The sequence below is a fragment of the Falco peregrinus genome, chromosome 1, assembly GCF_023634155.1.
Source record: "Falco peregrinus isolate bFalPer1 chromosome 1, bFalPer1.pri, whole genome shotgun sequence".
NCBI lineage: Eukaryota > Metazoa > Chordata > Aves > Falconiformes > Falconidae > Falco > Falco peregrinus.
The window spans coordinates 119,663,800-119,683,720 of record NC_073721.1 but is presented as its reverse complement, the minus strand read 5'-3'; the positions used below and the strand labels follow the sequence as shown (position 1 = coordinate 119,683,720).

Here is a 19,921-nt window from a genome sequence, read left to right as displayed (position 1 = left end):
GAGCCTGAACTGAGAATCCTGCATTTGAAGTTGCCTGAAGCCAAAGGTAGCTAATGCGAGGCTAGCTTTGGCAGCTGCCCACGAGCTCAAGGTATGCCTGTACTGTGATCTAGACAGACCAGAATTCCACATCAAATGAGGTTCCAATCTGGGTAAGCAGGTCTGTACTCATACTGAATGCATCAGAGACATCAGTCTATGAGATCCCCTGGCACTTTTTAAGTACACAGGATGAACTCTGGTAATTGCATTTGGGTGATCATAATTCTTTATTCACTCAAATGGTGAATTCTTTCTCTTGTTCCTTTCCCAAACCTGTTGCTTTCATTGAAAGGCTTCCATACTCCACATCGATTCTCCCACTAGGGAGCAATCCTTATCTATACAGCATTAATAAGCAGTTAAGGATCCTGAAAGACCCTTAAGGAAAGAACCATCATTACAAATAACAATTAATTAATAAGACATTCAAATTATTATCTTTGGAAGCTCTATACTAATCCGTTTACCTCTCTGTAGAATGCAGCCAGGAAGTACTCAGGTGTTTTTTTGACTATTCTGTACTACACACACATCAATTCCAAGACAGGAAAGGCAAAAGAAAAAAACAGCAGACAGTTTAAAGAAAGAGAATATAATTGCACTGGGCATTACATCTAACACTCCCTACTCCTGAGAAGCGCTAATGGTTTTTTAATAGGCACCACAGGTCAAGACAGTGGTTTTGAATCTTTTTTAGATAGTGGGGGAAAATCTACTTTGAGTGAAGTTGATGACAAAACTCCTAACGATCTCCATAGAGGAGGAATTCACTGATTTCCTAGATGACCACAGTAAGACCTAAAAACAGTGACACAACAGATAGTATCAATATATAATGATTTATTCTCCTTCAGCATCTGAGAGGTCTTTAGGCCAAATTTGCTTAATTTGTGCCATAAGATGTTTGAAATAGTAGGAGGGTAATGTTAAATGCTACATTCAGATGTGGCATTTAAACTTTGTGCCATCCACAGGGGCTCTGTATTATATGTAGAGGTACCAAAAATAAGCAGAAAGACCTAATGCAGATGGCTCAAGATTCTTTTTTAAAGAAATGTTTTAAAATGTATGAAATTATTTTCCACGTTCTCTCTTGTCCTCTTTTTCATCATCGACCAGGACCACAGGCAACCACTGAGGACAAGAGCACGTTGACATATGAGAACTTGTAACTGGTGACAGAATCCAATGTTCTTATGGCCCATAAGGAAGTCTGTAAGCTGTAAAGCAGTTCTGAAATTTCCATTCTGAACACCCTGAAAAGCTGAGTCCCAGTTGAATCATCGGGTTATTTTTATGAGGTCACATATCCCTTTTTTTTCTTCTTTGTTTAGGGTTTTCATTCATCTCAAAGATGGAAGATACATAAATATTCCCTTGAAGGGGCATTTCTTCATCATAAGAATAATAGAAACACTTTTTGCATTTTCCCTGATTCAGGCAGCTTTAAAGCAGTTCCATTCATTTTTTCCAAGTATACAAAGTACCCAACTTGTTAGTACCAAAGTGGAATATAATTCCTTATGTTGACATTTATACAGGAGCTGCATATAAATACATAAACTATCTATTTCAAATAATGATATCAATAAGCTATTTCCTCTTCTTTTTAGTCACCTTTAGAGTTGGTTCTTGCTTGTTTGTTTGCTTGTTCTTACAAGTGGATTATTTAGGGTATGGACTTGACAGGCTAACATGAAGATTTCATTGCATAATACCATTTAATACTCAGCTTCCAACTATCAGGCCAAAACTATTTCATGAGTATCTGGAATCCCTGAAATTATTCCTGTAAACTGAAAATTAATCACATAAGAATTTTTCTAGAGACTTCAATCTGAGTTCTTCACTCTTGGACCTTCAAGTTGATGTGTGTAAACAATAGGCTGAGACTAATGCTCAGGCAGGAGATGTCAGCACCCCATGTTTATAGCTTTCTGATATTTGGATTAGTATATTTTGTGTTTAACTGTTAATAGAATCAGTTTCTTGATCATATAAGACTCATCTCCCTGTAGGGATATTTCCAGAATCTCCCCTGGACAAGCACGTCCTTATGTTTTTGATATTTTTATACCTTGAAGTACAGTACAAACAGCAGTTAGGACTTAAAACATCTCATTATATGCAGCAGATTCTCCCAAGTCCAGCATCATTCAGTGAATTAGTGGTCAAACTTCTAGTAGAGTGCAGCAGACCTGGATCCTGGTCCTTAGTTTTCTTCCTGCTTGTAAGTGATGAAAGTAATTCATTCAAGTAGCTGCTTTGCTGGCTACAAGCACAGGTACAGTGCTTGGAATCACAGAGACATCTGATAGGGATTGTGCAAAGGATTTGGGAAGACAAGAAAGCCTTATAGAGGCATCAAGACGTTAAAATATTAATTACACAAGGCTGGTAAGTGTGCCACCTCTTACCGCGTGTCAAGGAAAGGCTAAGGTAAACCAGAACCTGTTTTTTTCTGATAGACAGTCCAAAAAAGATGATGTGTTTTTCCAAGGAATGTGTCTGTCCTTTCTTGAATTGAAATGTAGCCTTTTAAAAATAGTTTAGTGACTGAAAGATAAGGCAGGAGTTTGGTACTATTGATATGTAAATGAGAAAGAATAGTGACCCCAGCCTCTTTTAAAAGTCATTTGGTTTCAAATGGAGAGGAATGTGGAAATGAAAGGAGAAAAGAGATGGTTTGTCTCTGTCGAATCTCCCCATCTGTGTGATCAATGGAAACGCAATAAGCCAACTACCCTTAAGGAAGTGAAACATAAAACTAAAGAAACTATTGATGTTATCTAAGGTTTTGCTCAACCTAAGGAAGAAGAAAAAAAAAAAGGGGAAGAAATATCCAAACTCTTTTTCATTTTGTCTGAGTTGCCCAATTCAGTCTTAGAGGAACAATGTCTCCATTTGAAAGTTGCTAAAAACAAAGCAGCCAATTTCTGCAGGGAATTCTCTCTCCTGCTTCCACCAGTTTACAACCCTACAGTCAAATCAGAAAAAAAAACCAAAAAAAACAAAAAACACCCAACCCCCCCAAAACCCCCACAAACAACAACAAAAAAACCCAACCCACGACAACTGCTTACCATTTCTTTGCTTATGTGAAGGCAGCCTGTGTTGTTCCTTTGTTGGAGCTTTTACCCCTCCAGCTCACCATGTGATTTTTATTGCTGTGTCACTTTTGTGGGATGTAGAGCCCCTCTCATATTTTGTTTATGAACTGGAAGCAAGGCTGTACTGTAAGATGTTCTGCTGAGTACAGGTTCAGTCAGGTACAGTCATGACGCCAAAAGAATCAAATCTCCAGTGACACATATTGATATTTTCCTGTTTCTTGTGTGATTCATTTTTAAACTTGCGTATCTCTTCGCTGTTACCATGTTCAATCCTATTACACTGTTTCACCATTCTTCTTAATTCCTTGTTACCTAGCCTACTAATTAAGACCCTTCTATAGCGTATCGCACTGTGCTGTTCCATTCATTACTGCATTTATCATCCTACAAGTTAATACCTTTTGTGGCATGGTATACAGCTGAGTTCCAAACAATATGTAGTGGTAATATTGAGAATCTAAAAAATTCAGCTTCATGCTCTGTGAGTATGTGCAATGTTGGAAAAGCATTTTCCTTGGAGTGTTGTGCCTGATGGAGTAGATGTAGTACTAACAGAAATAGATTTTTAACTTCTTACTTAGAAGGGTTTATAAACAACAAGGAGTAACAAATGAGTTTTAAAATTATTGCAGATACCTTGACAGTGCCCTTTGAAAAAGATTTTAGAAGTGATATGGATCCCTTTTTGAGGAAAGTGTTTGGGAGAACTGAGAAAAAATATTTTTTTTTTTCTTTCCAGTTTAATGCTTCTAAGTCAGAGGAACTGAATACCCCAAATTTTCTCATTAGACTTGATTAGAGGGAAAAGCCACCCCTTCGCAGAGACACTGGAAAGAGGAGAGATCAGCATCAAGCAGCATAGCTATACAGTTCTGAAGACTTTCTTGACAGTAATTCAAAATGTCTTTGTTGAACAAAAGTGGTGAGAGTTAGCCTGACTGGAAGATCTGATGGTACCCATCCCCTTTAACCTGGTTAACATGGACTGGAATACTTAAAATCAGCCAAGTACCAGTGATTTACCATAGAATTACAGCTGAACTAAATCAATATGCCAAGATGAAAACCCTTTCCTCTTTCTAGTCCTGGTTTGACTTGTCTCTAATCAGCCAGCTTGGACAAATCATACACTGGTAACATTAAATTACAGCACTATTTCTTTATAGTTATCTGTAGGCAATGAAATATTTTCTTCATCTTTCTTACTATTGAAGGTTACTTACCAAATTACTGTGCAGGATTTTTATGTATGCTTTATTCATAAGCAGTTTATTACAGTTAATAGTCAGAAATTGAGTTGTTTTGATGGAGTTTGCAGGTCACATGGCATGCTTCTGTTCTCCAGTAAGATGTATATTGTTCTTATAATTGGAAGTCTGGTGCACAAACTTAAAAATAATTTTAATTTGGCCTCTCGCCAGTATTCAGCCACCAACAAAAAATATTTCAGCAATATTCTTGCCATAAAGCATGTTTGGTAAGTGCTTGCAGAAAGAAAAAGTAAAGAAATAGGATATACTCTATGCTTTCTGGTATATGCTTCCAGAAAATGTTTACAGTGTCTTTGCAAGTCTAACAGACTTTTCCTCATTTCTGATTTTTTTTTGTTCCTCAGAGCTTACGTTTTTACTAAGTATGGGTAAGTCTCAAAAGCATTCAAAAGTTTCTTTCAAAAAAAAAATCTTCTTTAAAATGTGTGTGTTTAGCTGACTCTCAGTGCTCTGGGGATCTCATTCAAAAGCAGATGCTGAGAATAAGAAAGAATGGTTTTCTTTCTGATACTTCTGTTTCCAGTTCTGGTCCAAAGTGGCTCAAATTGGAAGCAGCTGTAACAGCAAGAAAAGTATAGGAAAAAAAAAAAGTTATCTAATAGTAATCTAAGAGCTGAAAGTTCAGATTAGGCGTTTGTTCTGTTTTTTTAAGTTGTTATGCAAGGCAGAAATTTTCATCATATTTGCTTTATTTTCCTGTTATTTCCACCAACCCCTTGCACTAATTGATTGGTGATTCATTTCATAAGATATTGTAATTGTACGTTTAGGCTTGTGCGCCTTGCTTCATAGTTATTTAAGGATTAATGACATTTAGGAAGTGGGGGAAAGGCGTGGGGGGAATAGGAAAAAACGGGTTTCTGAGCAAACAAATGAGATGGTGGGTGTTTGTCTTCCTTGTAGATTCTTATATGAGCCGCTGCTGGATTTTCCCTCATTAGGTGTTTGTTAGTGTTTTGTTTGTTTGTTTTAATTATTTGACAGAAAGCTAACTAAGAAATCACATGTTTAAATGTGCTCAGATTTGTTTGGTTCGTACCACATGAAATAATAGGAGTTTGAAGATGTGCACCGAAGGTGTGCAATGACTCAGATTGTTTGGAAAAGCAAATTAGAAAACTGGGAGAACTCTGTAGGGATTCTTTGGCCCTTGTATCTCCAGAAAAACTAGAATTTGTCAATAGGACTATCCTGGCTAGTCTTATCTTTCTTGATTAGTAATAAGACAGTTGTATTAAGGCAAGTGTGACCAAAACAACATGAGATGCAAGTATCATCTCTGTTCCCAAAAGTCATGGGTATAATTGCAGTTTACTGTATTTTTGCTGAAGGTGCTCAATATTGTCAGATGGGAGGGCCATTTACGTACATTTAAAAGTCTGTAAAACTTTGCAAGGAGGTAATTCAGGCCTCCATGCTGTTTTCCTGTTTCCTGATCCACTCCATGGTCAGTTTAACCTTGATGTTTTGGAAAAGATCAGTAGTTGAGAAGGGTTGTTATTCTTGTCATAATTCCTGAGGAAGGCTTATTTCTTATTTGTTTGGGGGGCAGGGGAACTGGTTGGTTTCTTTTAATAGCCTGTATAGGGCAAAACCCATTTTCTGGCACTAGTGTGACTGCTTGAAGCCTTTTGCTGAGAACACTTAGCCCCTCTTCCAATGTTTGTCAAATGTAGATGTTTTGTGAATGACTCTGGAAAAGCAACGGACACTTGATCCAATAGACTGAGTTTGCTGCTGTAAAAACAAACAATTGTTTTGTCAGGGTGACTGAATAATACCTTACCTCTTTCCAGAAGTAAGTATAGGGGTGGTTGCCTGCCAAATGCTGTGCACTAGTCCATCTGTTGAGATGTCCCGTGAATGCTGCCTTGAAGCAGATTTTGGAAGAAGTCCTCCCCAGCACCTGCTGCAGTGGGTTTCGGCTGTCACTCAGGCCATCTGCTTTCCTGTTCCTGGGTTGAAAGTTTCAAGTGTCAGGGGACTGAGGGATGTTTTGTTGTGTTTGAACTCACATGGTTACTAGAAACAGAGGTGAATGACACTTAATGGTGAAGAATGGACACAGCTTTTTTTTGTCCACAGAGCACTCAGGAATCACTAAACCCCAATTGTCAGAGGACACCGGGCAACAGTGTTTTAGTCTTTCCTATTATTAGTGTACCCAAAGATGATTTTTTTTTCTGTATGAAAAATGATAATCATTGATGCTAGCTAGATTGTGGAAGAAGATACTAATTTAAATTTTTGAGGTTTATTTTGGTTATTTCTCCTCAGATGTTGAGCCAGCTTTATCCCTGACTCGCTAAGTTCAGTGGTGTTGTATCAAGGTAGATTTGGATAATTAGCTTTGGAGAGATATTCCAGAGACCTTGACAGTCTTGGAAGAAAAGATGCTTTAGCATCGCACTGGGGAATAGTTTATTGAATGTGTTTCCTCCCTCTTAGACCATGTCTGGAAGGAAACAAGAGTGCCTCTGCCAGCTCTGCTGCCTCTCCTAGCTTTTATCAGTAACAGATTTTCTCCTCAGTTAATGTACTGGTTAGTAAGTTATTCTAACTGCGGAGCTTTGGTTAAAGAAAACTGGAAAGTCTGTATGGAAGGGCAGTCACAGTGGTGAGTTAAACACACCTCAAACTCAGTTTGAGGTATCTTTAGTGGGAATGAGCCACGGGCAAGTCGTATCACAGCCTATTCCCATAGCACTTGTCTTTTAAGCTTGCTGTGTGATCCTCTTCTGAACTTTCCAACCAAGATTAGCACTTGTGTGCCAAGGTTAGTATAGTGTAGGTTAGTACTGGTCTCTGGCATTTCCAGATATTTTAGTCTGAAAGTTTTGACACAGCATTTTCACACAGGAGTGATGAATTGTTACAGTATGGAAATGGGCAGCCCTATTAACAGTGCCAAAATGAATGATTTATGATATTTGATTGCCAGAGCAACGTAGCGATTAGGCTGAAATTACATGTCTTTTGGTTTGTAGCCACGTAACCTGTTTTCTGGTCCTGTTAGGCTTTATTGAGTCAAATGAGTTCGTCCTGAATCAGAACTCTCCACAGGCACCTCAAGGTAATGCTGCAGTCTGTCATGGAGCACTCCTAGCAGCTAGAGACAACTTAGCTTAGATAACCTAGCCCTAACTTAGGGCTCGAGTGTTGTCCTCATGCTATTTTGTGTGCACGGACATCTCCCTCGTTTCCTTCTCCTTCAGTGTAAAGACACTCCATGATATATATTTGCAGAGGCAGGAGAGCTAAAGATAAGATTAGCATAAAATGGAATATACAAAAGGCTGTAGGTAGAAGAACACAGGCTCTTAGGTCCCGCTTTAGGACCTCAGGGTCACGCAAATCACATTTCCCTGTTTCTCCTACTGAGCCATTCAGGCTAAGAAATAGGATGCAAATCATGGCTTGGCAGAAAATATGGGTGCTATATCCTAACCCAGATTTTGTTGGTAAAAACATGTTACAAAAAGAGAAAAACATGGTCCTGAACCACAAAGAAGTGAAAAATTTGCTAGTTTCTCTGCCTTTTGGAACCATTTTCAAAATTGACACTGAGGAGGTGTCTGCTTCTCCAGCCCCTAAGCAGACAGTCTGGCCCAATCTATAGCCCTTTGGCAGAATGAGTAACTTAAATCAGCTCCTTTGTCTCTGCTGTTGATAATTATTGGGTGCTGACTGGCTGTGTAACTGGAGAATAGGTCCCATGCTATATGGTTAAATTACAGCACAATAAAAAATGATGACAGGAGTGAGATCATAATAGATCTGACTGCAAATCTGAGAGGTATCTAGTTCTGAGGTTCAGTGGACATGGCTGGCATGCAGAATAGCAAAGCAGAGCAATCATGTACCTCCTCCTTGGCCCATCCTTTTCCACCATCATATAATTGAAACAGCTCTCTTAGCTCTGCTGTTTGCCCCTTCTGTTTGGGACTCAACCTTGGAGTGCTTGTTCCAACAAGTCGCCACAATCTCCTGCATTCCTTTCACTTGCTAATAATGCTTGTGTTTCCTAATTGGTAGGTCCCTTTTTGTTAAACCAAGGGACAAAGCAGACTACTTGGATCTGAGGAGTGGAAAATGGGAATTATCTTGACTCTTTGCTGTCTTGACTGCTGATGTTCCTCTAGATGTCTTTTTTCCTCAGTCCATTGTAATCAGCTGATGTTTCTGCTTTGTTTATGGGGTCTGACTCCCTCAGCTGCTTTTGCACTTCCCTAGATACTTCGTTGCAATCCAGTCTTCCCATATTCCAATGCTGTACTGGAGAAAGGAAGTGATGGTTAACAGACAGGGCTTATCAAACTGTTTCTCTACAAAGGGAATGAGCAACAAGACTACATAGAGTAGGATTAGATGGAAGAATCCCAGGTTTGGACATGACAGGTCTGGGCAACCTAGATGCCTGAAGCAAAAAATCCTTTTGCAATTGCACTTGTTGTTGCATGGAGAAGAGATTGCATTTTGCAAGGGGTACAAGATATGAATTAATGGCTGACCTCTGTATTTTCACTCTGCTGACAAGATACTGTTTTGTGGCCCCACTTGAAGATGAACAAAACCAGTGTATTCATGCAGAGACATAAAACCAACAAATGTTGTCGCCTTGTGACTGAGGGATTGGGTCTTTCCATGTGCTGTAAGGAGGAACAAACTCTACTAGTATTAAAATCAATGCTGCCATGCTCAGAAGTCAAACAGTCTCTTGTAGTGCCAGAAGGCTGAAAATTACTAGCAAATTATTGTTGTCAGGCTAATCTCTGAATTGTATTTATTCAGTTTATGGGTATAGCTGAGAACCTGGTTTGGCTTCAGATGTGGTTTTGTTAGAACCTTAGCTACGTTCACAGTACACGTTATTAGAGCAAACAGAAAACTACAGAAGTAAGCTAGATGTTTAAAGATTATTTTAAATTTTCTATTCTAAATATTATAGTGGTGTGACAAATCAGACAACTGCAGTCACACACACATATATGTGATTTTTCTGGATGAAAAGTCATTTTTTATTTGAAGCCCACTAAGCAATTCTGAATGGCATGACCTTGAATGTCCATGGGATTTCAGTCTGATAAAGAAAAAGCTCTTGGGAAGGATAAGGGGTAGAAAAGCAACATTCCTAATGAAAACGAACTGCATTATTTCAGTTGTGTCCCTTTAAATGTCCAAATATCAATGCACATCATCCTTTCAAGTTTTCTGTGGAATTACAGCAGCTAGCTTTTTGATTTCTGATGTCTCTCTTGCTTGTTAATCTGGCCCCATGTGAATTTATTGTACAAATCTATTTGGCAGCTGAAAATTGCCCTTTGATGAAGCTCCTAGTCTAATCATGAACTCCTCAGGCATGGAAAATAAGAATGGGGAGGTGGCAAAAGCAGAGGCTAAAAAAGCCATGTTTGTCTTTCACTCTGCATGGGTTTTAGAAGCATCTAAATTTCAAAGTATTTCACACACAGGATTTTCTGCAAAGATGGAGTGTGTTCCTTTTAGGATCGTAAAATTTGCTATGCTGGATCAGACCACTGGTCCATATAATCATGTATCCTGCCTCATACAGAGGCTGGTTCCTCATGGCTCAGAAGAAAGCAAAACCAGCCTGTAATGCAACTGATTCAATTACACTAAGATACAGAAAGGAAATAATCCTACCAGCCTGACCTGCCTCTCCTCCACTTCATACGCTGCAGCGTGAGGCCTGATAATCGTTATCCAAACCTTGAAGTAATGAGCTAAGTTCTTTGTGAATAATTATGGCACTCTTTCATCCCATTTCATAATGTTTTCTCAGACAGAGCTCCCTGCAGCACTGAATTCCACTAGCTGATGCCTGTAATACGTATATGCTGTCCATCATCATATGTAAACTATTTCTTGAAATCTGATCTGACATATTTCTGCATTCTGTCCCTTTGCTGGTTTCTGTATCCAGGGAAGATGCGCTTCCCACAGCTGCAGTTGCTGCCAGTTTGGTCTGTGAGCTCTCTATCCATGTTTGCTGCCATCCTTATGCCTCTGTTATCTACTCCCAGGTCCCCTGGTCTGGTGTCCTCTAAATCAAATTAGAGGAATCAAATATTCATTCTTTCCCATCTCAAAATCTGTAGACAGATCCTGGCTCCATCCGGCTCATGGCTCTTTGGTAGATTTCCTTACTTTCTTTACAATCCAGGTTAATTTTTTCAGGTGTGCTAAACTCTTGAGCTACCTTTTCTCTCCTTTTTTACTTTCTACCACAAAATGTGTTTCAGAGTACCCAATATACCAGGACTGACTGTAATTCCTCTGCATTAAAAGTACTATATTCCTTCCTCACTGGCAGAGTACTGACATTCCTTTTTGTTTAAATGACAATATGTGCCCTTGCCTGGTACTCTAAACATCATAAATAATACATGCATGTCTGCAGACTGCACCATGTAGCGGGTTTGTCCTTGGGTAGAGACAGGTCTTCCAGATGGAGAAGGTGGGTGTTGCATGAGCCCACACTTGGAGATTCTGCTTCTATTGCACAGCTGTTTGAGTATGATAATAGTGCCTTTCCATGTAGCACAGCTCCACAGCCTCTCTTCCTTCCTGTGGCTTCAGACGCTGGAAGGGGGTGGTAGGGGATTCCAAATGAACAGTAGCAGAGAGGCCAGGATGCTGCACTGCACATGTATGAGATATATGCACGTGGTGGCATATGAAGCAGGAAAAAGAAGTCTCAGGTCTGGACTGAAGACTTGACAGGTATTCCAGTGTCATAGCAAGAGCAAAGGGGGCTCAATACTGCTGCTCGTCTGCCCTATCCAGATGCAGCCTGTCCTGTAGCAGGGAAGGCTGCAGTTGCTAAGAAAGATATTAAGCACTGAAAGCAGAATCTTAATAACAAATTCATGGAGTTATAATCATCAGAAGGGACCACTATTTCTTCTGGTTTGACCTTTTTATGATGTATAAACTTTTGGACTTCACCCCAGCAGCTTTGTACAAAGCCTGATAACTTGTGTTTTTGTGAATAGGTCTCGTAGAAAAAAAATCAGACACTGGATTTGAGAACATCACATGATCAGAAATCCATCTTGTCCCCTAGTATTTTGTTCCAGGGGTCAGTAACTGTTAAATATTATTGCCTGATTCTAATTTGAGTTCATCTGCCTGCTTTTTTCAGCTGCATTCTTGTTATTTTTCTTTAATTTAGACAGACATTTAGTAACTTGCACTTTGTTCTTTAAAAAGTACTTACACAATGCAACCAAGTCACCTTTAAATCTTTTTTGATAATTAAAGAGGCTGAATTCTTTAATAGTTTTTCTTTATCAGAACATGCAGGAAAGTGCCTCTGAATTAGCTAAAGATGCAAGCAGAGAGTCCTATGCTAAACCATGTTAAGCTACGTGTCAACAGTCTGAAGCAGAATTAAGGTGGCCTTAATTAAATTCGGCTTAATTCATTTCTAAAGTAAATTAAGCCAAACTGAATTACAAACACTTTAATTCTTAATAACAGCAGAAATATGCGCTTCTGTATGTGATAAACTTGTACTTATAAACTAAGGGTATGCTCGTGCTAGATGAACTCTGAGACAGAAGCTGATAAGCCTAGCAGGAGAGTTTTCAATGGAATTTCGAGTTTCATGGTCTATCTTTAGATAAGACCCTATATTGCATACTGCATATGGATGATGGAGGAAAAAACTGCTGTGATTTGCCTTGGATGTGTTATATTCTAATTTTTGTTTAAGGAATATATTTTGATGCATGCATTGCCAAATTGTGAGAGATCTACAAGTGAAGATATGTGATCTAGAAAGAGACATTTCAGCACAGCATACAACCCATGGAAATGCAGATATCTGGGACAATTCAGAAATCATTTGCACACATGCCGTAAGTGTGGAAGGATCAGTCATGAGGAGGCTGAAGATAGCAGAAATCAAAAAAAGATGTTGGTTACTCATAGACAAGAGAAGTAAGAGAATTTGGAAATGTCCAGTGCTGATGTTGCATGATATTCTTTTCTCAGATACTCAGTAAGACAATTGCTGCCATATAGAGAATTAGAAGGAGATCTCTGAAAGCCTTTTAGTGTAAACCAAGAAAACATTCAGATATTTTCAACCAAGTAGGTGTCATAAGTGAGCCTCATTTCGGAAAAGTGGACAGAGTAGTAAACAAAAGTGTAATGTGACAGCGCATTGCTTGTCTACAGCAACATAATAAGATGCAAAAACAGATTAGGATGATGCATGTTGGGAACACGTGGCAGAGAAATATGTGGAGTGGTATATCACAGGATTCTTCAAGGCTTTTGATGAAAATTAAATACAAAGGTCTTTGGCTATTTTGTCAGAGAGCTTTTTAAAGCTGTAAATAAAAGGGAGGAAGGATGGAAAGATAACCAATGATTGCATAGCTGTTGTGAAGCAGAAGACATTTTTGAGAAGTGAACCGTGTTCCAGTGTTTATGGAGATCACATGGATGAGGGACCCTTGCGCTTCGGAGGAAGAGAACTAATCTATCATCAAGCAAAACAAAATAATGCTGAAGTAGGAAAAAAGAAAAAAAAAAAAAGCAACAAAGCAAGCTCTATTGAAAGCAAATGCAGTTCAAACTCTAATAGCTTGTCATAAAATAATTGAATCTGTGTGGGAAAAACTGCAGAAGAAATAGATTTCTACATACTGCTGCTAAGCATTTAAGTAATGAGCAAGACCAATTGAAAGATCTTGCTGATAAAGTATAACGTAATTAGTTGCATTGAAACCTGCTAGGAAAATTTTGGAATTCCATTTTTTTAAATACCAAAATCTCTAGATTCTGGTCTGTGTCCTGCTTGGGGAGGACAGAAAGGATAGTAAGCATATCTGGCTGGGATGGGGGGAATGGCAGTGTGTTACATCTTCATTTACTGGTAATTCAGCTCTACATATACTGGGCAGGTATGCTGTCAAAGTCTAGGAAATGAGCCTGCTTGACACACTGAATCAAACTAAAAAATGGGTTAAGTTACCTCATAGGCACTTGTGTTCCATACAAAAATGAAATGTGTAGCTATGGATTTCAGTTTGGGTGAGATATACCTGAGATTGCATGCGGGAGCAGTAAATACTGTTAAAGATTCCAAACATTACAGATGATACTTTTCTAACACAAAGGTTATAGTATCCAGTGTAACTCTGTTTTGGACTACATTATAACAAGAAAGGATGAATTAGTCTTTGGTGTGGGAGTTTGCGGTTACCTAGGCACCAGTGATCATGACCCAATTACATTCAATATGGGCAGAGGACAGTGTTCCTATTAACAAGTGTTCCTATATTTTTTTTTTCCTAAATAATGGCTGGTTTTCCAGATCTGAGAAAATATTATAGGTAAAGCAGACCACAAGAGAAAAAATTTCTACAGAAATATTATGAATAAAAATTGAGTCCTTTTAAAAAAAGGTTTTGTTACATATCTAAAAAGGCACAATTCTCTAATCAAGAATTGAGGATATATTCAATTAACGCTGATCCTGGTTCAGTAGCAAAGAGAAGGCAATAATTAGAGGACTGTGAATCATAATATTGATGGAAAAATCTACATAATAGATTTATTACAGTGAGATTTCTATTATTTTCAGTCTCAGTTTCTTGTTTGTTGGCACTAATTGTTTACTACTATTTCTGAATGTAATGAGTAGACAAAAGCAAAGGTAATTTTCCTAAATATGGCTGATGAAAATAATCTTCTGAGGGGTACTAGCACAGATTTATTGTCACTGAACAAACCCCCCCAGGGAAAACAGATACCAGCTGATACAATGTAAGAAATGAATATAAGAAACTTAAAAAGTAAAAATTCATGGCAGTCAATACCAAGAACTGTAAGTAAGTGTTTGGTACCGTAACTAGAAAATAAGCTCTAGAACACTGTTATAAGAATTATTGCATTGATAATATTGCTAAACAGATACACCTACTAAAGTAGTACCTTTAAGTTGTTAGTGGTATTTCTTTTTCTAGCCATTATGTTGTTACTCCTTTCTAATATTATGGTACGTTATAGCCTCGGCACACTCAATAATGATGATGCTAAACACTGATCATCATTTCCCTTATCACGTCTTCCCCTGGGATTTATTAGGTCACTGGACTAGGTGCAGAGGAAACATGCTTTTTCTTTTCAGGACCCCTTGTATTTGCCATGGATTGGCATCTGTAAGATTCAGTTTGTTCCTCTGCCCCAGAAATGGGAAATCTTCTGCTATGTTGACTGCCCGCTTAGTCCTAGCAACTATTTTTCTTTAGGGATTGGATTTAAAGAGACCAAAGTCTTACCAGGCTGATACCAAGACTTACACACAGATCCAAAGATGGTTTACCTCCTTTTCTGTTGTCATCATCATCACCACAACCAACATTTCTTCAGCACTGTTCACCTCAGGAGAGAAAAATATCAATATATAATTGTGTAAAGCAGTTATTGTCTTTAAAATCTTTTGATATTTCAAGCTAATGTTCCCACTTTGAGCTAGGAAGAAAACACAGCCTTTTAAAGTAACTTGTAAAAATTAAAAATTGCTGGTCACAGAATAGAACATTACCCTCTTTTAGGTGGAAGAAAACTCAGATTCTAGTCTGCCTGTTTCAAAGCAAGCACTTAGACCACCAGAAAGTCCTGTGTTGAGCTTGTCCCTGCTTCTGATGTAATAATTGGTGTGTCTTGTGTAAATACTGAAATATTCCTTGAGTCAGAAAGACACTAATTCTATAACTCAGCAGCAGCGGTACTCACCTGAAATGGAACCAGTCTAAACCATTGCACCAATTAATACTTAATTGTTCATAGGAAAGAGGGGAGCTCAACTGGAAAGGGTATTTTTCCTGTAGGGTCTGATCAGAAATGTCACCCGAGAGCTGAGCAGCAATTCCAGAGAAAAGTCACCTCTCACCTGTTATATGCTCACAAAGAAGTTTTGGCTTAGATAAAAAGCCAGCTTTTGTGAAACATTTCTAACCAAATCTCCGACTGTGCCCCACCTCTTCTTAGCTTCTGGAATAAAGCAGAAAGTCTCCTATGGGGATGCTGGAAGTAATGACTGAACTCCACAGTAAAATTGAATCAGAGATTCATACAAAGCAACAATGAGAAAGAATTTTTAAATGAGTTTGAGGAAGATACTGCAAATGAGCTTGAGAGAGAAATACAGCTATGTGCAACCAGGGCTAAAAAAGCCCAGAATTTTTGTCCATTTTACAGTTGCTTATTCCTGCTGGAGTTCACTTTTTTATAAAATACAGTTCACGATAAATATATAGATTTGCTTTTGCCACAGGATCTGAAGGGCAGTTTGCACTTCAGTGGAAGATACACTTTCTTTTTGCAGTCATTCCTTTAAAAGCTGTTGGCCAGAAGCTTGCAAGTGCAGAGACTTGTTCCAGTTGGGAGAGGAAGCTAGTAGTTTATAAAATTATTTTCTTTTGCAAGATAATTGAAAGTTGCATGAAAAGGACATTTGGTTTGAAAAGCTATCTCTACATGAAAACAGTGGAGAAGGAATCTAGTACTTCTGAAGGTATTTACTTTGCCACTCTTTTTCCATTATATTATACCTTCTGTTCCATTTTTATTGCCTGCCTTATATTTTTCTTCCTAGTCTTGAGAAGTCATAAGCTTAGATCTGGCTGTTGTCTGAGTTAGGAAGAAGGGCTGTATAGCCATGTCATAGTGGCCCAGAGCATATATACCTCACCAGCTGGTAATGATGGGGAAGAAGGGAGACAGTACCTTGCTCACAACCTTCAGCTGTCCTGCACCCAGGTGAACAGGCACGCTGTAGCCTACGCCACTAGAAAGAACCTTTCCACCAAAGATGAAAGCAACTAATATGCTATGCGATGGGCTCTGTTCCCTGCAGTCTGATGGCCCATATGGATTTTGCAGTAGGCAGCTGGACACCAATTTTGCAACGACCTTTTAAGAGCAGCCCTTTTGTCTTTTCCAGTGAGGGAGAATGAAATAAATGGGATCTGAAAGCAGAGCTCGGGCTGGCTCTGAAAGAGGGACGGAAAGGTCACTTTTCTGATCAAGCCAGTATGCCTAGTGATTGGAAGGGCTTCCAGGGGTCAAAGCACTGAAGCTTTTTCTAGGTCAAGCACAACCCCGCCAACCCTCACGTACACCAAAATGACTTTAATTTCTTATCTGATTGATCAGCTCTAAGTAAATGTGTTGCACAGACTGGATACCTGCAGCAAGCCACCAAAAATGCTTCTGTGGTTTCACACATTCAGTCCTCACAGATACTCACCAAATCCTTCAATTTGTGTACCCTGAAGTATGATTTGTACTAGGGCCTGGTATTAAATGTCAGCTTTGAAAATGGGCCTTGTAAAGACTAATGCAAAATTCACTCCTGTGGTTAATTTAACGAGATAGATCGGGAGGCATCATACATTTATTAAACAACCATTATGATATTTATATTAATGCTGGTCTCTGCCCAGGAGATATTCAAGCCTGGCATAATAGGATTTGTTCATAATGCAGAAGTGAGATCTCTGAATGTAGATACAGTGAAACTCAGGACTGTGAGGAACAAAGCTGTGTTGTGGGCTGAGATCGAGTAGCGCTGGGATGTTCAGTGCTGGTTGTGCAGGTGAGGCTGTGGGCTGTGACAAAAGGTGCATGACTAGAACCCATCAGATTTTGGGAGTACTGACAGCTTTTTCGTTATTCTGGATGCTGCAAAGTCGGTTGAAATTCATTGGCACAGGTATTGACCACTCTCAGGTGCACTGCATTTGCATGCTCATTCACTTTAAAAGGTCAGCAAAGCACCCTGACAATTTTAAAGGCAGCCTGCTGTGCCTGAAGTGTATTTAGTTTCATGCTGTCTCCTCTGCAGGATATGGTATCAATTTGTTTTGGTGTGATGCTTATCATGTAGCACATCTTTACATAGACAAGATCATTGCTTACGCTTCAGAATTGGATTCTTTCTGAATCTTCCTATGTACAATTACATTATTTCAGGAAAACGGCCCATGCTTATTGCCCTGTTCTGTTCTGTCTGCTTACACTGATGTCCTGGGAGTAAAGCAGAAGGTTTCTGGGATGGTGGCAGCTCTGCTCAGTTGCAGGAGGCAAGAACAGCCTCTACTGGATTCAGCAGTGTCTGCCTGCTTCTTATGCTGATACAGTGCCCACCTCTCCTCCTCTGCATACTGATGTCCTGTATCTTTAGTCTGCTTGTCTGTCACTGTAAACAGGGGAGAACAAAGTTGACAGTGTTGGATTGAAGGGCTGTAAGTGGTTATTGATTCCCAGGCTTCTTGCTTTCTAGAGGTGGGGGTCAGGGAGGTGTGTGTTTGAGTACAGACATGAGCATGCAAGTTTGTAATGGCATGTTAGCACCGGTGAGTAATAGGATGTACATGATTATGCTTTTCAAGCGGATTTGTATATGCTGTAGCTGGCTGTGTGCTTGTGTGCACACTAGGGGATCTTTGTATACTATGCTTGGAAAAAGTTGTGCACAAGACTGGGTGTATGTGCGTGAGTGAATTTATCTCTGCTTATAGGCAGAACATAAAAGGTGTATAATTGGCATCAGTATTGCTGGAAATATATAAGTTTCTGTATCTTGTGTATCTGTGTAATAGCACGTGGGGCTACTTGTGGGTCTATATTCGGCTAGGTGCAGCTAAAATGATGATGCACTTTGCAACATTGTGCTGTCGTGTGTTGCTGTCACAGTTGCTAGTGCTCATAGGGTGGGGAGAAGGCACTGATGCACAGCCCTCAGCCTTCCTGCTAAATCTTTCTTGCATAGTACGTGTGGGAGTCTGTAGTAGGGGAAAGGGAGCTTGTTTCTAAATGAAGACTGGAAAGAAAACGCATTCAGCAATGAAGGAGTACAGATTTCATTACCTTCTGATATTTCTGTTCACAGGAAAAATATTCACACTTCCTTGGTGACCTTTTAGTAAACGCAAAGCTAGGGGAGAAATCGGTCTTTGAGTTCCTTTACGTTTGTAACTAATTAGTGGTATTCTTGCATGTGTTGCTTGCATATGGAAGCCCACAGGACAGCAGAGGAGATGGATGCCTTTCGAGGTCTTGTCCCATCCCTTCTGCCAGCTGAGGGTGGATCAGAAGGATAGGGCAGCCTCCTCACACTGTGTGATCCGGTTCAGTGACATCTTGTTGGTATGAGGGGTACCAAGACAGTGGAAAAGAAAACAGCACAGGCAATGCCTGGCGCTACTGCTTCTTTGAGGTGATGTTCCCTGTCACGTTGTAGAGCAAGGGGAAACAGCTAATCCCTTGTAATGTTTTCTCCTTACTGTTCATCCAGTGTTGGCCAAAAGGTTGAAAGGAGCGCACCATACCTTCCTTAACTCTTCTCGCCTTTCTTTAGGGTCTTCTACTGCTCTTTAGAAATGTCTTTCTCAGCATAAACATTTTGGGAAATAGCATGGATGGATTTTGTGCCAGAGGAGGACAGGACAAAGCAAGATCATTTCAACTGGAGATAGGGAGTTAGATCCTGTTTAAGTACCCTCAACCCACAGGATTCAGAGATACTCAGTACCCCACAGATGTGTAAATGGTGACTTGTTATTTATGTGTTTGATACTAATTACAAGGGTAGACACTTGATTCCAGGGTTTTCAGCTAACATTTTAGTATCTGCTATTGACTGGTGTAGCATAAATGATATATTCTGTGAATTCATTGCTAGAAAGTAGGAGAAATCAGTATTTTCTGTCTCTTTGTAATAATCTTTTGTGCTGCTCTCTGGGAGAGAAAAAGCTCAGTTAAATTTACGAATTCATGTGAAAGGGTTCCTAAAAGAAGAACAGCCTGAAGAGAGATCAGATTCACTGTGGTACAGATTTGGCTTCTTATCTGCTCATACATCGCAAGAACGAGAAGCATGTGGCTCTTCTAGGCCTGCTCAGAATACATAAGTACAGTCCAGATGGCATTTAAGGTCAGGCTGGCATTGCTGCAGATCCTGACTGGTTGAAATAAGACAGGGTAAAATCTTGGAGAAGCTTATTTCATGAACGTTGAATAACAGATATTTCAATCCCCAAGGTGCTTCATTAAGTATCCTACTCTTTCCAGTCAGTTCCACTGATTTAATTTGAGAGTGTACAGCTATGATAAACTGAATTAAATGTGAGATCCCATAACTCCTCATCCAGAATCTAAACCTTAAAAAGCTTCCAAAAAGGCAGAATCAGTAATTGGAGGCCTTCCCTTTGAGACAGCCAGAACGCTCCCAAGATAGCCAGAACTGTTTTACCCATGATATTTCTGTGTCAATACTACAGAGGCTTGGCATAACCCCAAAACACGTCTCATTTATGTATATGTGCTTGAATTTAAAAAGAAAGGGTGGGAAAAAAAGAAAAAACAAAGCCTTAAGATCTTTTCTTCTCCGTTATGCTTTTGTGTGCAGCAGCACAAAATTACTTGTTATATATAGAGAACTCAGTCTATAAA

General features: G+C 39.3%; 1 protein-coding gene across 1 annotated transcript in view; it reads left to right on the top strand.

Moving 5' to 3' along the window:
• The window catches only part of AGBL1 (AGBL carboxypeptidase 1), a 273,101-nt gene that overhangs the window by 146,114 nt on the left and 107,066 nt on the right, over positions 1-19,921 (top strand). The gene's annotated exons all lie outside the window — the stretch shown is intronic.